Below are 24,453 nucleotides of genomic sequence, written 5' to 3'. Positions count from 1 at the left end.
TGCTGCACCTCTGATAAGTCTGTGTTCTCAGCCCGAGTACAGGGTGAGATTAGTGCAGCAGTCCCCGTCCTCCCCCTCCCTGCTGCACCTCTGATAAGTCTGTGTTCTCAGCCTGAGTAAAGGGTGAGATTAGTGCAGCAGTCCCCGTCCTCCCCCTCCTTGCTGCTACACCTCTGATAAGTCTGTGTTCTCAGCCGGAGTACAGGGTGAGATTAGTGCAGCAGTCCCCCGTCCTCCCCCTCCCTGCTGCTGCACCTCTGATAAGTCTGTGTTCTCAGCCCGAGTACAGGGTGAGATTAGTGCAGCAGTCCCCCGTCCTCCCCCTCCCTGCTGCTGCACCTCTGATAAGTCTGTGTTCTCAGCCCGAGTACAGGGTGAGATTAGTGCAGCAGTCCCCGTCCTCCCCCTCCCTGCTGCTGCACCTCTGATAAGTCTGTGTTCTCAGCCCGAGTACAGGGTGAGATTAGTGCAGCAGTCCCCCGTCCTCCCCCTCCCTGCTGCATCTCTGATAAGTCTGTGTTCTCAGCCCGAGTACAGGGTGAGATTAGTGCAGCAGCCCCGTCCTCCCCCTCCCTGCTGCTGCTGCACCTCTGATAAATCTGTGTTCTCAGCCCGAGTACAGGGGGAGATTAGTGCAGCAGTCCCCCGTCCTCCCCCTCCCTGCTGCTGCTGCACCTCTGATAAGTCTGTGTTCTCAGCCCGAGTACAGGGTGAGATTAGTGCAGCAGTCCCCCGTCCTCCCCCTCCCTGCTGCACCTCTGATAAGTCTGTGTTCTCAGCCCGAGTGCAGGGTGAGATTAGTGCAGCAGTCCCCCGTCCTCCCCCTCCCTGCTGCTGCTGCACCTCTGATAAGTCTGTGTTCTCAGCCCGAGTAGAGGGTGAGATTAGAGCAGCAGTCCCTGTCCTCCCCCTCCCTGCTGCTGCTGCACCTCTGATAAGTCTGTGTTCTCAGCCTGAGTGCCGGGTGAGATTAGTGCAGCAGTCCCCAGTCCTCCCCCTCCCTGCTGCACCTCTGATAAGTCTGTGTTCTCAGCCCGAGTAGAGGGTGAGATTAGTGCAGCAGCCCCCGTCCTCCCCCTCCCTGCTGCTGCACCTCTGATAAGTCTGTGTTCTCAGCCCGAGTACAGGGTGAGATTAGTGCAGCAGTCCCCCGTCCTCCCCTCCCTGCTGCTGCACCTCTGATAAGTCTGTGTTCTCAGCCCGAGTACAGGGTGAGATTAGTGCAGCAGTCCCCGTCCTCCCCCTCCCTGCTGCTGCACCTCTGATAAGTCTGTGTTCTCAGCCCGAGTACAGGGTGAGATTAGTGCAGCAGTCCCCCATCCTCCCCCTCCCTGCTGTACCTCTGATAAGTCTGTGTTCTCAGCCCGAGTGCAGGGTGAGATTAGCGCAGCAGTCCCCCATCCTCCCCCTCCCTGCTGCTGCACCTCTGATAAGTCTGTGTTCTCAGCCCAGTACAGGGTGAGATTAGTGCAGCAGTCCCCCGTCCTCCCCTCCCTGCTGCTGCACGTCTGATAAGTCTGTGTTCTCAGCCCGAGTGCAGGGTGAGATTAGCGCAGCAGTCCCCCGTCCTCCCCTCCCTGCTGCTGCTGCACCTCTGATAAGTCTGTGTTCTCAGCCCGAGTACAGGGTGAGATTAGTGCAGCAGTCCCCCGTCCTCCCCTCCCTGCTGCTGCTGCACGTCTGATAAGTCTGTGTTCTCAGCCCGAGTGCAGGGTGAGATTAGCGCAGCAGTCCCCCGTCCTCCCCTCCCTGCTGCTGCTGCACCTCTGATAAGTCTGTGTTCTCAGCCCGAGTACAGGGTGAGATTAGTGCAGCAGTCCCCGTCCTCCCCCTCCCTGCTGCACCTCTGATAAGTCTGTGTTCTCAGCCTGAGTAAAGGGTGAGATTAGTGCAGCAGTCCCCGTCCTCCCCCTCCTTGCTGCTACACCTCTGATAAGTCTGTGTTCTCAGCCGGAGTACAGGGTGAGATTAGTGCAGCAGTCCCCCGTCCTCCCCCTCCCTGCTGCTGCACCTCTGATAAGTCTGTGTTCTCAGCCCGAGTACAGGGTGAGATTAGTGCAGCAGTCCCCCGTCCTCCCCCTCCCTGCTGCTGCACCTCTGATAAGTCTGTGTTCTCAGCCCGAGTACAGGGTGAGATTAGTGCAGCAGTCCCCGTCCTCCCCCTCCCTGCTGCTGCACCTCTGATAAGTCTGTGTTCTCAGCCCGAGTACAGGGTAAGATTAGTGCAGCAGTCCCCCGTCCTCCCCCTCCCTGCTGCATCTCTGATAAGTCTGTGTTCTCAGCCCGAGTACAGGGTGAGATTAGTGCAGCAGCCCCGTCCTCCCCCTCCCTGCTGCTGCTGCACCTCTGATAAATCTGTGTTCTCAGCCCGAGTACAGGGGGAGATTAGTGCAGCAGTCCCCCGTCCTCCCCCTCCCTGCTGCTGCTGCACCTCTGATAAGTCTGTGTTCTCAGCCCGAGTACAGGGTGAGATTAGTGCAGCAGTCCCCCGTCCTCCCCCTCCCTGCTGCACCTCTGATAAGTCTGTGTTCTCAGCCCGAGTGCAGGGTGAGATTAGTGCAGCAGTCCCCCGTCCTCCCCCTCCCTGCTGCTGCTGCACCTCTGATAAGTCTGTGTTCTCAGCCCGAGTAGAGGGTGAGATTAGAGCAGCAGTCCCTGTCCTCCCCCTCCCTGCTGCTGCTGCACCTCTGATAAGTCTGTGTTCTCAGCCTGAGTGCCGGGTGAGATTAGTGCAGCAGTCCCCAGTCCTCCCCCTCCCTGCTGCACCTCTGATAAGTCTGTGTTCTCAGCCCGAGTAGAGGGTGAGATTAGTGCAGCAGTCCCCCGTCCTCCCCCTCCCTGCTGCTGCACCTCTGATAAGTCTGTGTTCTCAGCCCGAGTACAGGGTGAGATTAGTGCAGCAGTCCCCGTCCTCCCCCTCCCTGCTGCTGCACCTCTGATAAGTCTGTGTTCTCAGCCCGAGTACAGGGTGAGATTAGTGCAGCAGTCCCCCATCCTCCCCCTCCCTGCTGCACCTCTGATAAGTCTGTGTTCTCAGCCCGAGTGCAGGGTGAGATTAGCGCAGCAGTCCCCCATCCTCCCCCTCTCTGCTGCTGCACCTCTGATAAGTCTGTGTTCTCAGCCCAGTACAGGGTGAGATTAGTGCAGCAGTCCCCCGTCCTCCCCTCCCTGCTGCTGCTGCACGTCTGATAAATCTGTGTTCTCAGCCCGAGTGCAGGGTGAGATTAGCGCAGCAGTCCCCCGTCCTCCCCTCCCTGCTGCTGCTGCACCTCTGATAAGTCTGTGTTCTCAGCCCGAGTACAGGGTGAGATTAGTGCAGCAGTCCCCCGTCCTCCCCTCCCTGCTGCTGCTGCACGTCTGATAAGTCTGTGTTCTCAGCCCGAGTGCAGGGTGAGATTAGCGCAGCAGTCCCCCGTCCTCCCCTCCCTGCTGCTGCTGCACCTCTGATAAGTCTGTGTTCTCAGCCCGAGTACAGGGTGAGATTAGTGCAGCAGTCCCCGTCCTCCCCCTCCCTGCTGCACCTCTGATAAGTCTGTGTTCTCAGCCTGAGTAAAGGGTGAGATTAGTGCAGCAGTCCCCGTCCTCCCCCTCCTTGCTGCTACACCTCTGATAAGTCTGTGTTCTCAGCCGGAGTACAGGGTGAGATTAGTGCAGCAGTCCCCCGTCCTCCCCCTCCCTGCTGCTGCACCTCTGATAAGTCTGTGTTCTCAGCCCGAGTACAGGGTGAGATTAGTGCAGCAGTCCCCCGTCCTCCCCCTCCCTGCTGCTGCACCTCTGATAAGTCTGTGTTCTCAGCCCGAGTACAGGGTGAGATTAGTGCAGCAGTCCCCGTCCTCCCCCTCCCTGCTGCTGCACCTCTGATAAGTCTGTGTTCTCAGCCCGAGTACAGGGTGAGATTAGTGCAGCAGTCCCCCGTCCTCCCCCTCCCTGCTGCATCTCTGATAAGTCTGTGTTCTCAGCCCGAGTACAGGGTGAGATTAGTGCAGCAGCCCCGTCCTCCCCCTCCCTTCTGCTGCTGCACCTCTGATAAGTCTGTGTTCTCAGCCCGAGTACAGGGTGAGATTAGTGCAGCAGTCCCCCGTCCTCCCCCTCCCTGCTGCTGCACCTCTGATAAATCTGTGTTCTCAGCCCGAGTACAGGGGGAGATTAGTGCAGCAGTCCCCCGTCCTCCCCCTCCCTGCTGCTGCTGCACCTCTGATAAGTCTGTGTTCTCAGCCCGAGTACAGGGTGAGATTAGTGCAGCAGTCCCCCGTCCTCCCCCTCCCTGCTGCACCTCTGATAAGTCTGTGTTCTCAGCCCGAGTGCTGGGTGAGATTAGTGCAGCAGTCCCCCGTCCTCCCCCTCCCTGCTGCTGCTGCACCTCTGATAAGTCTGTGTTCTCAGCCCGAGTAGAGGGTGAGATTAGAGCAGCAGTCCCTGTCCTCCCCCTCCCTGCTGCTGCTGCACCTCTGATAAGTCTGTGTTCTCAGCCTGAGTGCCGGGTGAGATTAGTGCAGCAGTCCCCAGTCCTCCCCCTCCCTGCTGCACCTCTGATAAGTCTGTGTTCTCAGCCCGAGTAGAGGGTGAGATTAGTGCAGCAGTCCCCCGTCCTCCCCCTCCCTGCTGCTGCACCTCTGATAAGTCTGTGTTCTCAGCCCGAGTACAGGGTGAGATTAGTGCAGCAGTCCCCGTCCTCCCCCTCCCTGCTGCTGCACCTCTGATAAGTCTGTGTTCTCAGCCCGAGTACAGGGTGAGATTAGTGCAGCAGTCCCCCATCCTCCCCCTCCCTGCTGCACCTCTGATAAGTCTGTGTTCTCAGCCCGAGTGCAGGGTGAGATTAGCGCAGCAGTCCCCCATCCTCCCCCTCTCTGCTGCTGCACCTCTGATAAGTCTGTGTTCTCAGCCCGAGTACAGGGTGAAATTAGTGCAGCAGTCCCCGTCCTCCCCCTCCCTGCTGCTGCTGCACCTCTGATAAGTCTGTGTTCTCAGCCCGAGTACAGGGTGAGATTAGTGCAGCAGTCCCCCGTCCTCCCCCTCCCTGCTGCTGCTGCACCTCTGATAAATCTGTGTTCTCAGCCCGAGTACAGGGTGAGATTAGTGTAGCAGTCCCCGTCCTCCCCCTCCCTGCTGCTGCTGCACCTCTGATAAGTCTGTGTTCTCAGCCCGAGTACAGGGTGAGATTAGTGCAGCAGTCCCCCGTCCTCCCCTCCCTGCTGCTGCTGCACGTCTGATAAGTCTGTGTTCTCAGCCCGAGTGCAGGGTGAGATTAGCGCAGCAGTCCCCCGTCCTCCCCTCCCTGCTGCTGCTGCACCTCTGATAAGTCTGTGTTCTCAGCCCGAGTACAGGGTGAGATTAGTGCAGCAGTCCCCCGTCCTCCCCTCCCTGCTGCTGCTGCACGTCTGATAAGTCTGTGTTCTCAGCCCGAGTGCAGGGTGAGATTAGCGCAGCAGTCCCCCGTCCTCCCCTCCCTGCTGCTGCTGCACCTCTGATAAGTCTGTGTTCTCAGCCCGAGTACAGGGTGAGATTAGTGCAGCAGTCCCCGTCCTCCCCCTCCCTGCTGCACCTCTGATAAGTCTGTGTTCTCAGCCTGAGTAAAGGGTGAGATTAGTGCAGCAGTCCCCGTCCTCCCCCTCCTTGCTGCTACACCTCTGATAAGTCTGTGTTCTCAGCCGGAGTACAGGGTGAGATTAGTGCAGCAGTCCCCCGTCCTCCCCCTCCCTGCTGCTGCACCTCTGATAAGTCTGTGTTCTCAGCCCGAGTACAGGGTGAGATTAGTGCAGCAGTCCCCCGTCCTCCCCCTCCCTGCTGCTGCTGCACCTCTGATAAGTCTGTGTTCTCAGCCCGAGTACAGGGTGAGATTAGTGCAGCAGTCCCCCGTCCTCCCCCTCCCTGCTGCTGCACCTCTGATAAGTCTGTGTTCTCAGCCCGAGTACAGGGTGAGATTAGTGCAGCAGTCCCCGTCCTCCCCCTCCCTGCTGCTGCACCTCTGATAAGTCTGTGTTCTCAGCCCGAGTGCAGGGTGAGATTAGTGCAGCAGTCCCCCGTCCTCCCCCTCCCTGCTGCACCTCTGATAAGTCTGTGTTCTCAGCCCGAGTACAGGGTGAGATTAGTGCAGCAGTCCCCCGTCCTCCCCCTCCCTGCTGCTGCTGCACCTCTGATAAGTCTGTGTTCTCAGCCCGAGTACAGGGTGAGATTAGTGCAGCAATCCCCCGTCCTCCCCCTCCCTGCTGCTGCTGCACCTCTGATAAGTCTGTGTTCTCAGCCCGAGTACAGGGTGAGATTAGTGCAGCAGTCCCCTCCCTCCCCCTCCCTGCTGCTGCTGCTGCACCTCTGATAAGTCTGTGTTCTCAGCTCGAGTACAGGGTGAGATTAGTGCAGCAGTCCCCGTCCTCCCCCTCCCTGCTGCTGCACCTCTGATAAGTCTGTGTTCTCAGCCCGAGTACAGGGTGAGATTAGTGCAGCAGTCCCCATCCTTCCCCTCCCTGCTGCTGCTGCACCTCTGATAAGTCTGTGTTCTCAGCCCGAGTACAGGGTGAGATTAGTGCAGCAGTCCCCGTCCTCCCCCTCCCTGCTGCTGCACCTCTGATAAGTCTGTGTTCTCAGCCCGAGTACAGGGTGAGATTAGTGCAGCAGTCCCCGTCCTCCCCCTCCCGCTGCTGCACCTCTGATAAGTCTGTGTTCTCAGCCCGAGTACAGGGTGAGATTAGTGCAGCAGTCCCCCATCATCCCCCTTCCTGCTGCACCTCTGATAAGTCTGTGTTCTCAGCCCAGTACAGGGTGAGATTAGTGCAGCAGTCCCCCATCCTCCCCCTTCCTGCTGCACCTCTGATAAGTCTGTGTTCTCAGCCCGAGTACAGGGTGAGATTAGTGCAGCAGTCCCCATCCTCCCCCTCCCTGCTGCTGCTGCACCTCTGATAAGTCTGTGTTCTCAGCCCGAGTACAGGGTGAGATTAGTGCAGCAGTCCCCGTCCTCCCCCTCCCTGCTGCTGCACCTCTGATAAGTCTGTGTTCTCAGCCCGAGTGCAGGGTGAGATTAGTGCAGCAGTCCCCCGTCCTCCCCCTCCCTGCTGCTGCTGCACCTCTGATAAGTCTGTGTTCTCAGCCCGAGTACAGGGTGAGATTAGTGCAGCAGTCCCCCGTCCTCCCCCTCCCTGCTGCTGCTGCACCTCTGATAAGTCTGTGTTCTCAGCCCGAGTACAGGGTGAGATTAGTGCAGCAATCCCCCGTCCTCCCCCTCCCTGCTGCTGCTGCACCTCTGATAAGTCTGTGTTCTCAGCCCGAGTACAGGGTGAGATTAGTGCAGCAGTCCCCTCCCTCCCCCTCCCTGCTGCTGCTGCTGCACCTCTGATAAGTCTGTGTTCTCAGCTCGAGTACAGGGTGAGATTAGTGCAGCAGTCCCCGTCCTCCCCCTCCCTGCTGCTGCACCTCTGATAAGTCTGTGTTCTCAGCCCCAGTACAGGGTGAGATTAGTGCAGCAGTCCCCCGTCCTCCCCCTCCCAGGGCCGGCGCCACCACTAGGCAAGGTTAGGCATTTGCCTAGGGCGCCGGCCACTGGAGGGCGGTAGTGAGCTGGCCTGGCCAGCAGCAGCAGGAGGAAGCTGCTACGCACGTCGACGCTACCGCAGAGGAGAGAGCTGGAGGAGGAACAAGAAGGCAGCGGCTGGACTCCACACAGGCTGAGGGCGAGGCTCAGCAACAACTGCACAGCTGAGCTTGTAAGTATAACGGACTACCCCCACTGCTCTGTATGTACTGCTGGCTGTGGGAGGCACACAGGCGCGGCCACACTGCTGCTACGTTTGCTGATGGTATTCAGCAGGAGTCAGGACAGAACAGTCCGGCCTCCTTACAGCATTAAAGTGAGGACTGGACCATCCTGGTAGAGCCAATGGGGACTGCAGCTAGCACATGGGGACAGAAAGTTGGGACTCGGGAGAGGACAGAGGAGCAAACCGTGGCCCCTGCACTGTGTGCACTCTGCCAGTGCAGTTGAAGAAAAAAAACTAAGACAAACTTTAAATAATTAAATAGGCATGTGTATATACAGTATTACACACACATTTGCACATTTTTATGGGGGGGGGCGCAGTTGGCAGACTTTTTGCCTAGAGCAGGGGTGGCCAACTGGTCAGAGGTAAAGAGCCGAAAAATATCGGTAGTCAAGCCAAAGAGCCGACATCATGCGCGCGCCAAAAAAAGGGGCGTAGTCTATTTGGACCCCTTGGGTGGGTGTGATACAAATATGCCTCCAATAGTGCAGTGCCATATATACATATGCCTCCAATAGTGCCAGATACACATATGCCCCCCACGGTGCCAGGTATGCACCACACGGTGCCGGGTATGCCCCCACAGTGCCAAAAAGCTGGTATGCCCCCACAGTGCCACAAACTGCTATGCCCCACGGTGCCACAAACTGCTATGCCCCCACAGTGCAAATTTCCCAGCAGCAGCACTCACCGTTGTTGCTGCTGCTGCAAGGCGGGGAGAGGACAGTCTGGTGTCCCCCTGCAGTCCTCCTGTAATGTCACCGATGGGAGGAGAGCACCACGCGTCTCCTTCCCCCTCACTTCCCTGTGACTGGGCCGCCCACCAATCAAAGCTCGCTGGCCGGCTCCTGATTGGCTGCTGGCCCACGAGCTCTGTTTGGCGGACGGCCCAGTCACAAGGATGCACAGTAAGGGGTAGGAGAGATGCGCGATGCGCGCTCTCCTCCCCTCAGAAGGAGAAGGGATTCAGGGAACCGGCAGCAGGAGGGACTGGGACAGACGGTGGGCGGCGGGCAGCAGTGGGAGCAGGAGCCGCACTTTACAAGGGGGAGAGCCGCATGAGGCTCAAGAGCCACAGGTTGGCCACCACTGGCCTAGAGTGTCACAAAACCTTACACTGGCCTTGTATACAAAAACGCATCGCATAGGTTTTGCAATGAGATGATTTGAGTTCTAGTACAAAAAGTATGTGCAGCATCTCATCGCACCCAACAATTATACCGTGTATGGGCACCTTGAGTTCTGTGATGTAATTAATACATTGCCATTTGCATTGAGAAGTTATAAAGCAAAGTCAGCCTGGTGTAAGTGTCGTGTTTGGCTCTGGTCTGGCAGGGTAGGGGGTAACTGGTTGTTGTAGTATCAGTAGTTGGTCAGGTCAGTGAGCTTATTACAGCAAGCAGCAGTCAGACGTGTTGTTACTGCAGCTGGGATGGATTAGACATGGAAGCGAGAGCACTGTAATGTATATCAGTCATTTACATGGTGCAGGGTATTGCCTGAAGCTGTAATTACATGCTCACCTGTCCCACTACGGGAGGAATGCAAATGGCCGTGCCCTCCTTGTGCCACGCTCAGGCTGGGCAGGAATATGTGGCAGAGTCTGGCTCCCCGTGGATGTCTGTGCTGTGCAGCCACCGAGCTGGTTGGTGGAGGTGGGAGGCAGACAAACCTCTTCAGTCAGTGTGCTACAAGGCCCAGAACACTGGAAGCAGGAAGATGTGGGGGGAGTGGGGTGTGGGTTGGTTTTTCAGATGCTTTGCCTGCTGTATGGGCGAAAGTGACACATTTCCTCTATTAGGCAACCAGAGACTTCCTCAAGACCTACTGCGTGGGGGGAGGTGTGAGGCATGCTGCATGGGGAGAGAGAGGTGCTGGGGTGCAATTAATACACTGTCTTTGGGGGATGTGTGAGGCATACTGCACAGGGGGAGGTACTGGGGTGCAATTAATACACAGTCATGGGGGAGGTGTGAGGCATGCTGCATGGGGAGAGAGAGGTGCTGGGGTGCAATTAATACACTGTCTTTGGGGGAGGTGTGAGGCATACTGCACAGGGGGAGGTACTGGGGTGCAATTAATACACTGTCATGCGGGGAGGTGTGAGGCATGCTGCACAGGGGGAGAGAGGTGCTGGGGTGCAATCAATACACTGTCATGCGGGGAGGTGTGAGGCATGCTGCATGGGGGGAGGTGCTGGGGTGCAATTAATACACTGTCATGGGTGGATGTGTGAGGCATGCTGCATGGGGGGAGAAGTGCTGGGGTGCAATGAACACACTGTCTTTGGGGGAGGTGTGAGGCATACTGCGCAGGGGGGAGAGAGGTGCTGGGGTGCAATAAACACACTGTCATGCGGGGAGGTGTGAGGCATGCTGCACGGGGGGAGGTGCTGGGGTGCAATTAATACACTGTCATGGGTGGATGTGTGAGGCATACTTTTTGCCTAGAGTGTCACGAAACCTTGCACCGGCCCTGTATACAATATCACATCGCATCGCATAGGTTTTGCAATGAGATGATTTGAGTTCTAGTACAAAAAGTATGTGCAGCATCTCATCGCACCCAACAATTATATCGTGTATGGGCACCTTGAGTTCTGTGATGTAATTAATACATTGCCATTTGCATTGAGAAGTTATAAAGCAAAGTCAGCCTGGTGTAAGTGTCGTGTTTGGCTCTGCTCTGGCAGGGTAGGGGGTAACTGGTTGTTGTAGCAGCAGTAGTTGGTCAGGTCAGTGAGCTTATTACAGCAAGCAGCAGTCAGACGTGTTGTTATTGCAGCTGGGATGGATTAGACATGGAAGCGAGAGCACTGTAATGTATATCAGTCATCTGCATGGTGCAGGGTATTGCCTGAGGCTGTAATTACATGCTCACCTGTCCCACTACGGGAGGAATGCAAATGGCCGTGCCCTCCTTGTGCCACGCTCAGGCTGGGCAGGAATATGTGGCAGAGTCTGGCTCCCGTGGATGTCCGTGCTGTGCAGCCACCGAGCTGGTTGGTGGAGGTGGGAGGCAGAGGAACCTCTTCAGTCAGTGTGCTACAAGGCCCAGAACACTGGAAGCGGGAAGATGGGGGGGGGGGGGGGGGGGAGTGGGGTGTGGGTTGGTTTTTCAGATGCTTTGCCTGCTGTATGGGTGAAAGTGACACATTTCCTCTATTAGGCAACCAGAGACTTCCTCAAGACCTACTGCGTGGGGGGAGGTGTGAGGCATGCTGCATGGGGAGAGAGAGGTGCTGGGGTGCAATTAATACACTGTCTTTGGGGGAGGTGTGAGGCATACTGCACAGGGGGAGGTACTGGGGTGCAATTAATACACAGTCATGGGGGAGGTGTGAGGCATGCTGCATGGGGAGAGAGAGGTGCTGGGGTGCAATTAATACACTGTCTTTGTGGGAGGAGTGAGGCATACTGCACAGGGGGAGGTACTGGGGTGCAATTAATACACTGTCATGCGGGGAGGTGTGAGGCATGCTGCATGGGGAGAGAGAGGTGCTGGGGTGCAATTAATACACTGTCTTTGGGGGAGGTGTGAGGCATGCTGCACAGGGGGAGAGAGGTGCTGGGGTGCAATCAATACACTGTCATGCGGGGAGGTGTGAGGCATGCTGCACAGGGGGAGAGAGGTGCTGGGGTGCAATTAATATACTGTCATGGGGAGGTGCGAGGCATGCTGCATGGGGGGAGGTTTTGGGATTAGGTGGATTCTGCGCTAGATTTTAGCTGCTCTTATGGGTTAAACAGATTTGATAGTGGAAAAAGAGCGCTTAAAGGGATATATAAAGAAATCAAGTTAATGGGGTATGAATATGATAAAAAAGGGGGGGGGGAGGATATATGAATGTAATAGAGTGGTACCTGTAAAAAAACTTGTGGGTTAGTAAATAATGTTTACACCCTTTTGGGGAAAAATTATATTGTGAGGAGAGGTCCAGTACTGCTGTCCCTAGCTTACCCTATGATCCAGTGTTTGCAGAACGGCAGTTTCTGATGTTAATTATGCCATATTCAACCGCTGTGGCCGGAGAGATCGTCAACCTTGCTGGAGATGGAATACCTGCCGGTGAGAGGACCGTGGTCGTTGCGGGATGGTATGGCGTCCTGTGCACTATGTTGTTTGCCCAGGAGACTGCTTGCTGCCGTTCTGGTCCGGTTTCAGTTGTATTCACCGCGTGGTGCGGGTACCGGAAGTGGCGGAAGTGACCGGAGATGTTCCGGAAGTCAGCGCCAAGCGCTGTGAGGATCGTAGACGGGTCTGGAAGAGAGCTGAGCTGGATGTCCCTCCTTGGCTCCAACGCGTTTCATGCGTCCTGCGCACTTTATCAAGGATGCTGGTTTGTTAACCGGATTCAGTATTTATAGATATAACTTTATTGGTAAAAACGGAAGTGATGTCCGCAAAATGGCCGAAAATGGTGGGAACCACATGTTTTTCCAGCCAAAGAATAAAATTCATTAATTTGAAGATAAAAAATAGAAAAAAAATTCTATTAATAAAAGAAATAGGTACCACTCATATTTTAAAGAAATGCATTCAGCTCAATATCTATATTGAGACCTAAAGGTTCCAGTGTTTTCATATTAAATATCCACTTTGTTTCTGCTTTTTTGAGCTCCTTCACCAGGTCGCCACCTCTCCAGTTTTTACTAACTTTTTGGATGGCTGTACATTTAAGACCTGTTGGGTTCTTTCCATGTTTTTGAAGAAAATGATCAGATACGCTGTGAGTTTTGAGGCCCTTGCAGATATTATAGATATGTTCGGCAAAACGAATCTTCACTTTTCTTTTTGTTTGCCCAATATATTGTAATCCGCACTGACATTCAAGTAAATAGATTACACCCTCTGTATTGCATGAGAGCTGGTCTTTGATTTTATATTCTTTGCCTGTTTGGTTTGATTTGAAGGTTAGTGTTGGTTTTGTGGAAGTTCTATTGTTTTTACATGCTTTACAGTTCTGGCAGCTAAAGAAGCCCTTACTGCCCGATGGTGGGTTATTTTCTGAGTCTTTGGTGTAGCTAGATACTAGATGTTGTTTCATATTTTTTGCCTTGCGATATATAATTTTTGTTTTTTCTGGAAGCATTGGTAGTAAAGTTTCATCTAATTTTAATACATGCCAATGTTTTCGGACCATTTGTTCAATTATGTTGGAATTACTTGTGTATTGTGTGAAAAAAGCCAAACTAAAGTTTTCTTGATCTGTTATTTTTTGTTTATATGAAATTAATTCCTTTCTGTCCTTTGCCTTAATTTTCTCTAGCTGTTGGTTTAGTTTTTCTTCTTTATATCCTTTTGCTAGGAAGTTATTTTTCATTTCTTTACTTTGTGTCAGAAAGGTAGAATCATCTGTGCAGTTTCTTTTCACTCTGCGAAATTGGCCCACTGGAATGTTTTCGATCCAATTTCTATGATGATTACTTGTTGATGGTAAAATATTATTTCCATTCACCTCTTTTGTATGTGTTCTTGTTTTGAGGTTCTGATTTTCGACATATATCTCCAAGTCTAAGTATATGACTTGTGTTTTGCTTGAGGTTGTAGTAAACTCTAGATTCAGGTTATTTGAGTTGATGTATGTTCAGGTTATTTGAGTTGATGTATGTTTGAAAGCTGGTGAGTTGTTCTTCTGTCCCTTGCCACACAAAGAACACGTCGTCTACATAACGATACCAATGGACAAGGTGTGGACTATGTTGATTCTCAGTCCAAATATAATCATCCTCCCACTTGGCTACGAATAAATTGGCATAACTGGGTGCCAGTGGGGTCCCCATTGCCGTCCCTTTCTTTTGTAGGAAAAATTCTCCATTATGCCAAAAGTAGTTGTGTGTTAAAATAAAATGGATGTTCTCCATAATAAAGTTAATTTGAGAGTTTTTCAGGGTTTGGTCAGATGAAAGATAGTGCCTTGTATGTTCACAACCTTGGTCGTGTGGGATGCATGTGTACAGGGACTTGACGTCCGCAGTGCACAAGATGTACTCTTCTTTCCATTCCAGTTCCATTCCACTAACCTTCAAATCAAACCAAACAGGCAAAGAATATAAAATCAAAGACCAGCTCTCATGCAATACAGAGGGTGTAATCTATTTACTTGAATGTCAGTGCGGATTACAATATATTGGGCAAACAAAAAGAAAAGTGAAGATTCGTTTTGCCGAACATATCTATAATATCTGCAAGGGCCTCAAAACTCACAGCGTATCTGATCATTTTCTTCAAAAACATGGAAAGAACCCAACAGGTCTTAAATGTACAGCCATCCAAAAAGTTAGTAAAAACTGGAGAGGTGGCGACCTGGTGAAGGAGCTCAAAAAAGCAGAAACAAAGTGGATATTTAATATGAAAACACTGGAACCTTTAGGTCTCAATATAGATATTGAGCTGAATGCATTTCTTTAAAATATGAGTGGTACCTATTTCTTTTATTAATAGAATTTTTTTTCTATTTTTTATCTTCAAATTAATGAATTTTATTCTTTGGCTGGAAAAACATGTGGTTCCCACCATTTTCGGCCATTTTGCGGACATCACTTCCGTTTTCACCAATAAAGTTATATCTATAAATACTGAATCCGGTTAACAAACCAGCATCCTTGATAAAGTGCGCAGGACGCATGAAACGCGTTGGAGCCAAGGAGTGACATCCAGCTCAGCTCTTTTCCAGACCCGTCTACGATCCTCACAGCGCTTGGCGCTGACTTCCGGAACATCTCCGGTCACTTCCGCCACTTCCGGTACCCGCACCACGCGGTGAATACAACTGAAACCGGACCAGAACGGCAGCAAGCAGTCTCCTGGGCAAACAACATTGTGCACAGGACGCCATACCATCCCGCAATGACCACGGTCCTCTCACCGGCAGGTATTCCATCTCCAGCAAGGTTGACGATCTCTCCGGCCACAGCGGTTGAATATGGCATAATTAACATCAGAAACTGCCGTTCTGCAAATACTGGATCGTAGGGTAAGCTAGGGACAGCAGTACTGGACCTCTCCTCACAATATAATTTTTCCCCAAAAGGGTGTAAACATTATTTACTAACCCACAAGTTTTTTTACAGGTACCACTCTATTACATTCATATATCCCCCCCCCCCTATTTTTATCATATTCATACCCCATTAACTTGATTTATTTATATATCCCTTTAAGCGCTCTATTTCCAGTAGCATGGGGGGAGGTGCTGGGGTGCAATTAATACACTGTCATGGGTGGATGTGTGAGGCATGCTGCATGGGGGGAGAGGTGCTGGGGTGCAATTAACACACTGTCTTTGGGGGAGGTGTGAGGCATACTGCGCAGGGGGGAGAGAGGTGCTGGGGTGCAATGAACACACTGTCTTTGGGGGAGGTGTGAGGCATGCTGCACGGGGAGAGAGGTGCAATTAATACACTGTCATGCGGGGAGGTGTGAGGCATGCTGCCCGGGGGGAGGGGTGCTGGGGTGCAATTAATACACTGTCATGGGTGGATGTGTGAGGCATGCTGCACAGGGGGAGAGGTGCTGGGGTGCAATTAACACACTGTCTTTGGGGGAGGTGTGAGGCATGCTGCACAGGGGGAGAGAGGTGCTGGGGTGCAATCAATACACTGTCATGCGGGGAGGTGTGAGGCATGCTGCACAGGGGGAGAGAGGTGCTGGGGTGCAATTAATATACGGTCATGGGGAGGTGTGAGGCATGCTGCATGGGGGGAGGTGCTGGGGTGCAATTAATACACTGTCATGGGTGGATGTGTGAGGCATACTGCGCAGGGGGGAGAGACGTGCTGGGGTGCAATGAACACACTGTCTTTGGGGGAGGTGTGAGGCATGCTGCATGGGGTGAGGTGCTGGGGTGCAATTAAACACTTGATACCTTTTTACAAGGGTTTTAACAAGGTACTGGTGGGAGACATTCCTCACAGGAAGAGGAGCAGCAGAACACGAGGACATGCACTGACACTAGAGGGAGGAAGGTACAGGTGGGAGACATTCTTCACAGGAAGAGGAGCAGCAGAACACGAGGACATGCACTGACACTAGAGGGAGGAAGGTACAGGTGGGAGACATTCTTCACAGGAAGAGGAGCAGCAGAACACGAGGACATGCACTGACACTAGGGGGAGGAAGGTACAGGTGGGAGACATTAGTCACAGGAAGAGGAGCAGCAGAACACGAGGACATGCACTGACACTAGGGGGAGGAAGGTACAGGTGGGAGACTTTAGTCACAGGAAGAGGAGCAGCAGAACACGAGGACACGCACTGACACTAGAGGGAGGAAGGTGCAGGTGGGAGACATTCTTCACAGGGGGAGGTACTGGGGTGCAATTAATACACTGTCATGCGGGGAGGTGTGAGGCATACTGCACAGGGGGAGGTACTGGGGTGCAATTAATACACTGTCATGGGGGGAGGTGTGAGGCATGCTGCACAGGGGGAGAGAGGTGCTGGGGTGCAATTAATATACTATCATGGGGAGGTGGGAGGCATGCTGCATGGGGGGAGGTGCTGGGGTGCAATTAATACACTGTCATGGGTGGACGTGTGAGGCATACTGCGCAGGGGGGAGAGGTGCTAGGGTGAAATGAACACACTGTCTTTGGGGGAGGTGTGAGGCATGCTGCACGGGGAGAGAGGTGCAATTAATACACTGTCGTGGGGGGAGGTGTGAGGCATGCTGCACGGGGAGAGAGGTGCTGGGGTGCAATTAATACACTGTCATGCAGGGAGGTGTGAGCAGGGCCGGAGCTACCATTAGGCAGCTGCCTAGGGCGGCGGCCGCTGGGGGGCGCTCTTCCTTCCCAATTTGTGGTGCAATTTCAGCCCGCACCATACTCCTCACCACAAACTGCAGCCGCCCGCCAGTCTGACCTCACGCCCGCTTATTTTTTGCATATTAATTGTCTCTCTCCCCCGCAGTGAGGAGAACAAGTGTCAGCCAACGCTAATCCAAGAGCGCACCCACACAGCGCATAACACTCACACGCTGTCCTCCCTCTCATCTCACTATCTGCACACCGTGTCTTGTGTCTCCTGCCCGGCGCTTCTGTAGCCCCAGACGGGGTTCCCTGTACGGACGACATTACAGGGACACCCGCTGGTCGCACCACTCCGCCCCGTCCATGCCTGTCAATCAGCCCCCAACGGGGTCCAGAGGCTGCAATGACCCGCAGATGCGATTTGCATAGTTTGGGCTCAATTTAGGGGTATTTAGATGTGCTTGCTGCATTGTGCTCTAACACCTAATGAAAACTGGTTGACACAGCTGTCGGCTGTAACTTCTGCACCTATGTAAAAATAAAAGAAAACTTTCTTCAAGCTCTGAGTCCCGGTTCCGAATTCTTCAACTCCGTGGGGGTAAGGGTTTTTTCTTTATGTTTGCTTTATGGTTTCCAATAATGCATGGAGTGCCTCCCTGCTACCAAAGACTGTGTGTATATATATATATATATATATATATATATATATATATATACTAGGTGATTCATCGCGCCCTACGGGCGCTCTTCACACCGTCGTAAGGGGCTGCGCCCCCTTAATTTGTGAATATTTGCATATGAGAAAGATGGTTAGAATTGTATGAAAGATGCCTGTATTGCAACTTGAGTTATAGTTGAAATGTGTTAAATAGAGAGCATATGATGTGGAAGGGGTTGTGTATTGTATTGTTTTGTTTAATTAAAAAGCGGTTACAGAGTAAGATGTACATTGATAGTGTGGATGGTACAGTGCCATTTGTGGGTGTGGGGGGGGGGGCTGTGTGTGCATGTTGTTTAGGTGTGTGTGTGCAATAGTATAGTAGGGTGTTTCTGAGCCAGCGGCTCCCCACTGGCGGAGGTCACGACACAGGAAAACAGGAGGCTGGGTAGTGATAGCGGTGTGTGGAAATAAGGGGGACTAAAGAGGAGGGTGGGAGATACTGTGCAGCTTCTGCCAGTGGGTGAGGGTCCATGGGTGGCAGTACAGGAGTACAGGATGGTGGCCCTTAGTCAGTGTCTCCTCCTACTGGGTGGGAGTTCGGGTGCATGAGAGCAGGAGGCTGGGCTATGAGGCATGATAGGGGCATGTGGGCAAAACAGCGTCAGCGACTCCCCAGTGGTGGAAGTTACGGTTCAGGAGAGCAGGAAGCTGGGTAGTGATAGGGGTGTGTGAGTATACTGGGGACTAAAGAGGGGCTTAGGGGTGCCATGAATTGCGGGAGGGGCGCGGGGGTGCCGTGAATCAAGGGAGGGGGGGGGGCGCAGGTGTCGGCGAATCGCGGGAGAGGGCGGGGGTCTGCAAAGCGTGGGAGGGGGCGTGAATTGCGCAAGGGGGGGTTGCGAATCGCGGGAGGGGGGGTCCGTGAATTGCGGGAGGAGGGGGGCACGGGGCGCGATTAATCACCTAGTTGGTTCTATATTCTTGTAGAAGGATGGTAGGATGTTGCTGTCATTCAGAATGCATTTACATAAACAGTAATAGTAGCAGTAAAAGGTCTGACTTAAAACACCTACAGTAAAACAGAACAGGTGTTATATATTATACAAAGAATTGGTTGATGATGTGTAGGTTGACGTGCACATAGTTCATAGTTGTCACTGGAAAAAAATTGCTACAAGAAAAAATCAACACAGAAAGTTCAAGACATGTAAATGTTGACATAAGTGTGGCACTTCATCGGTGTCCATGTCGACACATGAGAATGAATATGAAAACATTCCAAAAAAGAAAAATAAATCTTCAAAAACTCATGTCAACCTTTTTCATTGTCGACCATTGCCGTGCCAGTGTTTTGCATGTGCCATTTAATCCTGTGGTTGCCGTGAATTGCGAGCGGGGGTGGGAGGAGGTGAGGGGTGTCCGCGAATCGCGGGAGGAGGGGTCATGGGTGGATGCCGTGAATTGCGGGATGGGGGGGGTCGCGGGGGTGGGGGGGGGGGGTGGGTGGGGGTGCCGCGAATTGTGGGAGGGGGGGGGGCGGGGGGTTGCAGTGAATCGCGAGAGGGTGGGTCGCGGGGGCGGGGGGTTGCCGCAATGACAGGAGGGGGGTCAGGGGTGGGGAACCGCGGGAGGGGGGGCCCGGGGGGTTGGCGTGAATCGTGGGGGGGGGGCGCGGGGTGCCGCGAATCGCAGGAGGGGGGGTGTCATGGGGTGGGGCCGCGAATCGCAGGAGTCACCGGGGGTGCCGCGAATTGCGGGGGGTGTGCTGCAAATCGCGGGAGGGGGGTCGCGGGGGGTGCCGCGAATCGCCACAAGAAAAAATCAGCACAGAAAGTTCAACACATGTAAATGTTGACATAAGTGTGGCACTTCATCGGTGTCCATGTTGACACATGAGAAGGAATATCAAAACATTCAAAAAAAGAAAAATAAATCATCAAAAACTCATCTCAACCTTTTTCATTGTCGACCATAGCCGTGCCAGTGTTTTGCATGTGCCATTTAATCCTGGGGTTGCCGTGAATCGCACGCGGGGGTGGGGGGGGAGGGAGGAGGTGAGGGGTGTCCGCGAATCACGGGAGGAGGGGTCGTGGGTGGATGCCGTGAATTGTGGGGGGGGGTGTGGGTGCCGCGAATTGTGGGAGGGGGGGGCTCGGGGGGTTGCAGTGAATCGTGGGAGGGTGGGTCGCGGGGGGTTGCCGCAATGACAGGAGGGGGGGCAGGGGTGGGGAATCGCGGTAGGGGGGGTCGTGGGGGGCACCGTGAACCGCGGGAGGGGGGGCCCGGGGGGTTGGCACGAATCGTGGGAGGGAGGGTCGCGGGGTGCCACGAATCGCAGGAGGGGGGGGTGTCACGGAGTGGGGCCGCGAATCGCGGGAGTCACCGGGGGTGCCGCGAATTGCGGGGGGTGTGCTGCAAATCACGGGAGGGGGGTCGCGGGGGGTGCCGCGAATCACCACAAGAAAAAATCAACACAGAAAGGTCAACACATGTAAATGTTGACATAAGTGTGGCACTTCATTGGTGTCCATGTCGACACATGAGAATGAATATGAAAACATTGAAAAAGTGAAAAATAAATCTTGTCAACCTTTTTCATTGTCGACCATAGCCATGTCAGTGTTTTGCATGTGCCATTTAATCGTGGGGATGCCGTGAATGGGGGGGGGGGGGGGGGGGAGGGAGGGAGGTGCATACCTCCCAACATGACACATTGCTCTGTTTCTGGACATTCTTCTTAATTTATGGATTACCATCACCTGTGCTTAAACACCTTTCTTATCAATTACCCTGTTTAAAACAGGTGATGACAATCATAAATTAAGATGGAAGTCCACAACCCAGCGTTACAGCTCCAGACACACTTTGAGTGACAGATGTAGCCAAATATATAAGAGATTTTACAGATTAATCAATTGACTGCTGGTTAATATATTTGTTTTAATTTTCTCCCACTATATCCTTAACATTAAAGCTGGGATGGGGAACTTTCGTCCCTTCAGCTGTTGTTGAACTACACATCCCAGCAAGCATGGGCAAAAAGCAAAACTGTACATGCTGGGATGTGTAGTTCAACAACATCTGGAGGAACAAAGGTTCCCCATCCCTGTATTAAAGGAAAACATTTATATATATATATATATATTTAGTTTTACCTCCCAACTGTTGCGCTTATCGCGGGAACATCCGTTTTGTTTTGGGACGTTCGCGCTTCCTGCCCAAGGCTGGCAGTGTCCTGTGGAGGGGGTGGGGTGCAATTGGGAGTCTCCCCTGTCACCCATGAATCCAAGCTGTGCGCACAGCCTCTATCAGAGGCGCAACTAGAATTTTGCACCACCCTCCCCCATATTCATGTTTAAAGTAAACTGCCACAATTAAAGCATACTTGCCGACTTTTAAGCTGAGGTACACAAAAAGGAGCGCTTGAAAAAACTGTCGGTATTTTTCTCTGTTGTTATATCACTGGTAGGTGGTCGCATTCAAACGTCATTATTTTCAAAGCCCACGGACCGGAATAACACCCTCCTGGCCACAAGTTTCCATCCTTTGCCCCTGAAAAAGGGATTACCATTTTCACAGATGTTGCGGGCCCGCCTCATATGTAGTGAACGTGAACGGGTTGACAAATCTCTCACGACCATGGGCATAAAATTTATAGAAAGGGGGTATCCGGCCCAAGAAATAGAGACAACTAAAGCGAAGGTGTTGAACTTGTCTAGAGAGGAGTCATTTACACCCAGAACTGATAAACAAAAAATTTATAATAAAATCATCTGGGTAAACAAGTTTCATCCAGCCAGTGCGGAGATGAAACGCATTGTTAATTCCAATTGGCCCATCATCACTTCTGATGAGGGATTGCCCTCTCTACATTCTAAGAAAATCATGAGTTCTTAAGGCCCCCATACATTATGCGATTTTCGGCCGATTTCACCTGATTTCGGCACTTTGGGCCGATAAATCGAGTGAAATCGGCCCAAAATCGCATGTTTGTGACATCTGATCCAATCTGATGCGCGTTCCCGTGCTCATCAGATTGGATCAGGTGGTCGTACCTGCAGAACATAAGATATATCGGAATCTGAGCCATCGTGGGTGCTTTTTAGCACCCACGATGTTTCAGATGCAATATATCTATATGTAGAACTCTAGGTACCTCCTTCAGGTGCGCGGCCATCCTCCAACCCCCAGTCAGTGACAGTAGCAGCAGCTGGCGTCACAGGAAGGGGCAGGCGCGATTGGGAGGGACGAGGGTAGAGGGTGGCAGTGACACACTCTTCCCTGCTTCAAGCTGGAATGACAGAGCCTGGACTCTCTCTCTCCCCTGCTGCTGAATATAAGAACGGGGTGTCGAGCCGCCCCCCCCCCTCCCCCTCCCCTCTCCTTATTGTCTGCACTCTGCACGGGCTTTAGAGCCCGGACCTCTCCCCTGCTGCTGGACGAATGATACCACGGGCAGCAGAGCAGAGCCCAGACCCCCGTCTCTCCTGCTGAATGAATGAATGACACCACAGGCAGCAGAGCAGAGCCCGGACCCCCCTCCTCCTTTCCCCTGCTCGTGTAAAAGTAAATAAACTTTGGCTTGTGAGAAGTGTCAGACAGTGGTGTCTGTTATCTAGTACTAAGAGACGGGGCTATGGGAAAGGTGAATAGTTTCTGAGATGCTGAATGATCACCATAGAACGTATTGTAGTGTACAGTATATGTGTCAGTGACTGTGCATTAGATATTCACAGATCTCTGCTGCTAGTGGTTATGCTGTCTGTTCTGTTCTAATACTGGAGGTGCAGTCTTCAGTTTGTTTCATATAAGACGACCCAAAAAGGACATATAGAACATTTCATGGAGCAGATGATACCAGCGTACAGACGGTGCAGGACGTTGCTCTATGCTCTTTTTGTACGAGTGACGACACCCCCGAACTACATATAAATATACCGCCATTCTCCTTTCCTCAGAACAGTAAAGGCTCCCATACACTAGCCGATTTTGGTCAGATTTCAGCCAGATCAGTCGGATCTGGCCGAAATCGGACCAAAATCGGCTAGTTTTGATGTGACCTCAGATCCGATGCGCGGTCCCGTGCGCATCGGATCTGCGTCGGGTGGTCGGACCTGCTGCACGTCCGACCACCCGACTTGGGACCTAGTGGGGCGGTGGAGGGAGCAGGGGGGGCTGGGGACGCTGCGGGGGACACGTCTGTGTCCCCCGCTGCTGGGGACAGCGTCTGTGCGGCGAGAAGGTAGAGGGAGCAGGGGGGGCTGGAGACGCTGCGGGGGACACAGGCTGCATAGAGCCGGGCAGGGGGAGCCGGCCGGGAGCTGTCAGTAATGAATAAAAAAAAAAGCCCATACAATGAATGGGCGGCCTGTGATTGGCTGAGCGCTCTCTCAGCCAGTCAGCAATTGGCTGAGAGAGCGCTCAGCAGCCAATCACAGGCTGCCCATTCATTGTATGGGCTTTTTTTTTTTATTCATTACTGACAGCTCCCGGCCGGCTCCCCCTGCCCGGCTCTATGCAGCCTGTGTCCCCCGCAGCGTCTCCAGCCCCCCCTGCTCCCTCTACCTTCTCGCCGCACAGACGCTGTCCCCAGCAGCGGGGGACACAGACGTGTCCCCCGCAGCGTCTCCAGCCCCCCCTGCTCCCTCTACCTTCTCGCCGCAAAGATGCTGTCCCCCGCAGCGTCCCCAGCAGCGGGGGACACAGATGTGTCCCCCGCAGCGTCCCCAGCCCCCCTGCTCCCACCAGCTCTCACCTCTTAGCCCCCCCCCCCCCCCCCTGCTCCCCGGGTTTTTTACATGTGATAAATCGAGACGATTTATCACATGTAAAAAATGGCACATCAAGTGCCAATCTAATCAAGCTCCCCCGGGGAGCAGCCGGGGAAGCTCAGGGGGAAGTCGGGGGCGACTTGTCCTAAGGACAAGTCGCCCTAGTGTATGGGGGCCTTAATACCTGCAAGGTATAGCACTGCTCAGGCCACTCCCTAGGGCCATCCCATCAGATAAATCTCATGGCACATCCAATTTGCGTCAGATAAATCACGTGATTAATCACATGTGATAAATCATATGTGATTTATCTGACACAAATTTGATGTAAAAAATGGCACATCAAGGGGGAAATTTACCAATATGAAAAACCTAGTTTTTCGTATTGGTATTTTCCCTACGACTGCATACGACTGTTTAAGTCGTATGCAAAGTCGTGTTCCGGAGGGGGATTTACAAAGCAGTCATATACGACTGCTTTGTAACCCACCGATGTCGTAGGAATTCGTATTAGCGGCCGTATATACGGCCGCTAATACGAATTATTTCTAGCAGTCTGCACGGATCAGTCAGATCCGTGCAGGCTTCAGTGTAAAAAAATAGAAAAAATAAATAAATAAAAAAAAAACCGGCGTGGGGTCCCCCCCACAGCCGAAACCAGCACCAGGCTGACAGAGCCTGGAGCCGGTAATTAAAAATCAGGGAACCCGACAAATAGGGGTTCCCTGATTTTTAACAACCAGCCCCAGGCTCCTGCTCTGGGGCTGGTTCCCAAAATACGGAGGACAAAATGACTAGGGGTCCCCCGTATTTTAAGAACCAGCCCCAGGCAAAACCAGCCAGCAGGCTAATGCCACAGCCGGGGGGAGACTTTTTATGCAAGTCCCCCCGGCCAAAGCATTAACACTACCGACCAGTCAGCCTGGCCAGGGGCCCTGGGGGAGTGGGGACCCCCCCAATAAAGGGGTCCCCCCCCTCCAGGACTTACCTGACCAGGCTGAAGCCTGGTGCTGTCCTCGATGCCCCTGGGCGGTGGGCATCGAGCTGATAGTTGTGTAAAAAATAGAAGAAACCATTGTTTTTTACTGTGGCACTACAAGTGCCAGCAAGCCTCCCCAGCAAGCTGGGACTTGGAGAACCACAAGTCCCAGCCTGCTGGGCATTAAAGGGCCCGCTGGGTCTTGTAGTGCCACAGTAAAAAAAATAGTTAAATAAAACACACTGACACACATTTTAAATAAAAGTTTAATACATACAAAACACACATACTGATACTTACCTAGCTTGATCCCGTTGGTAGGTCGCTGGCTCCGGTGTCGGCGGCTCCGTGTCGGCGGCTCCGTTGTCGGCGGCTCCGTGTCGGCGGCTCCGGGGTCGTCGGCGTCCTGTCCGAAGATAATCCATGTTGGACCTGTGGAAGGAAATCCTACTCACCCAGGTCCTGCATGGATGGTCTTCGTTCTTCATCCGTCGACATCCCGGTCTTCTGACAGCTGCTGGCGACTTCCAGCAGCTGTCAGC

Source organism: Crinia signifera, chromosome 4 (genome assembly GCF_055691185.1).
Source record: "Crinia signifera chromosome 4, ASM5569118v1, whole genome shotgun sequence".
NCBI classification, from domain to species: Eukaryota; Metazoa; Chordata; class Amphibia; order Anura; family Myobatrachidae; genus Crinia; species Crinia signifera.
Note: the sequence above shows the minus strand (reverse complement) of the source record.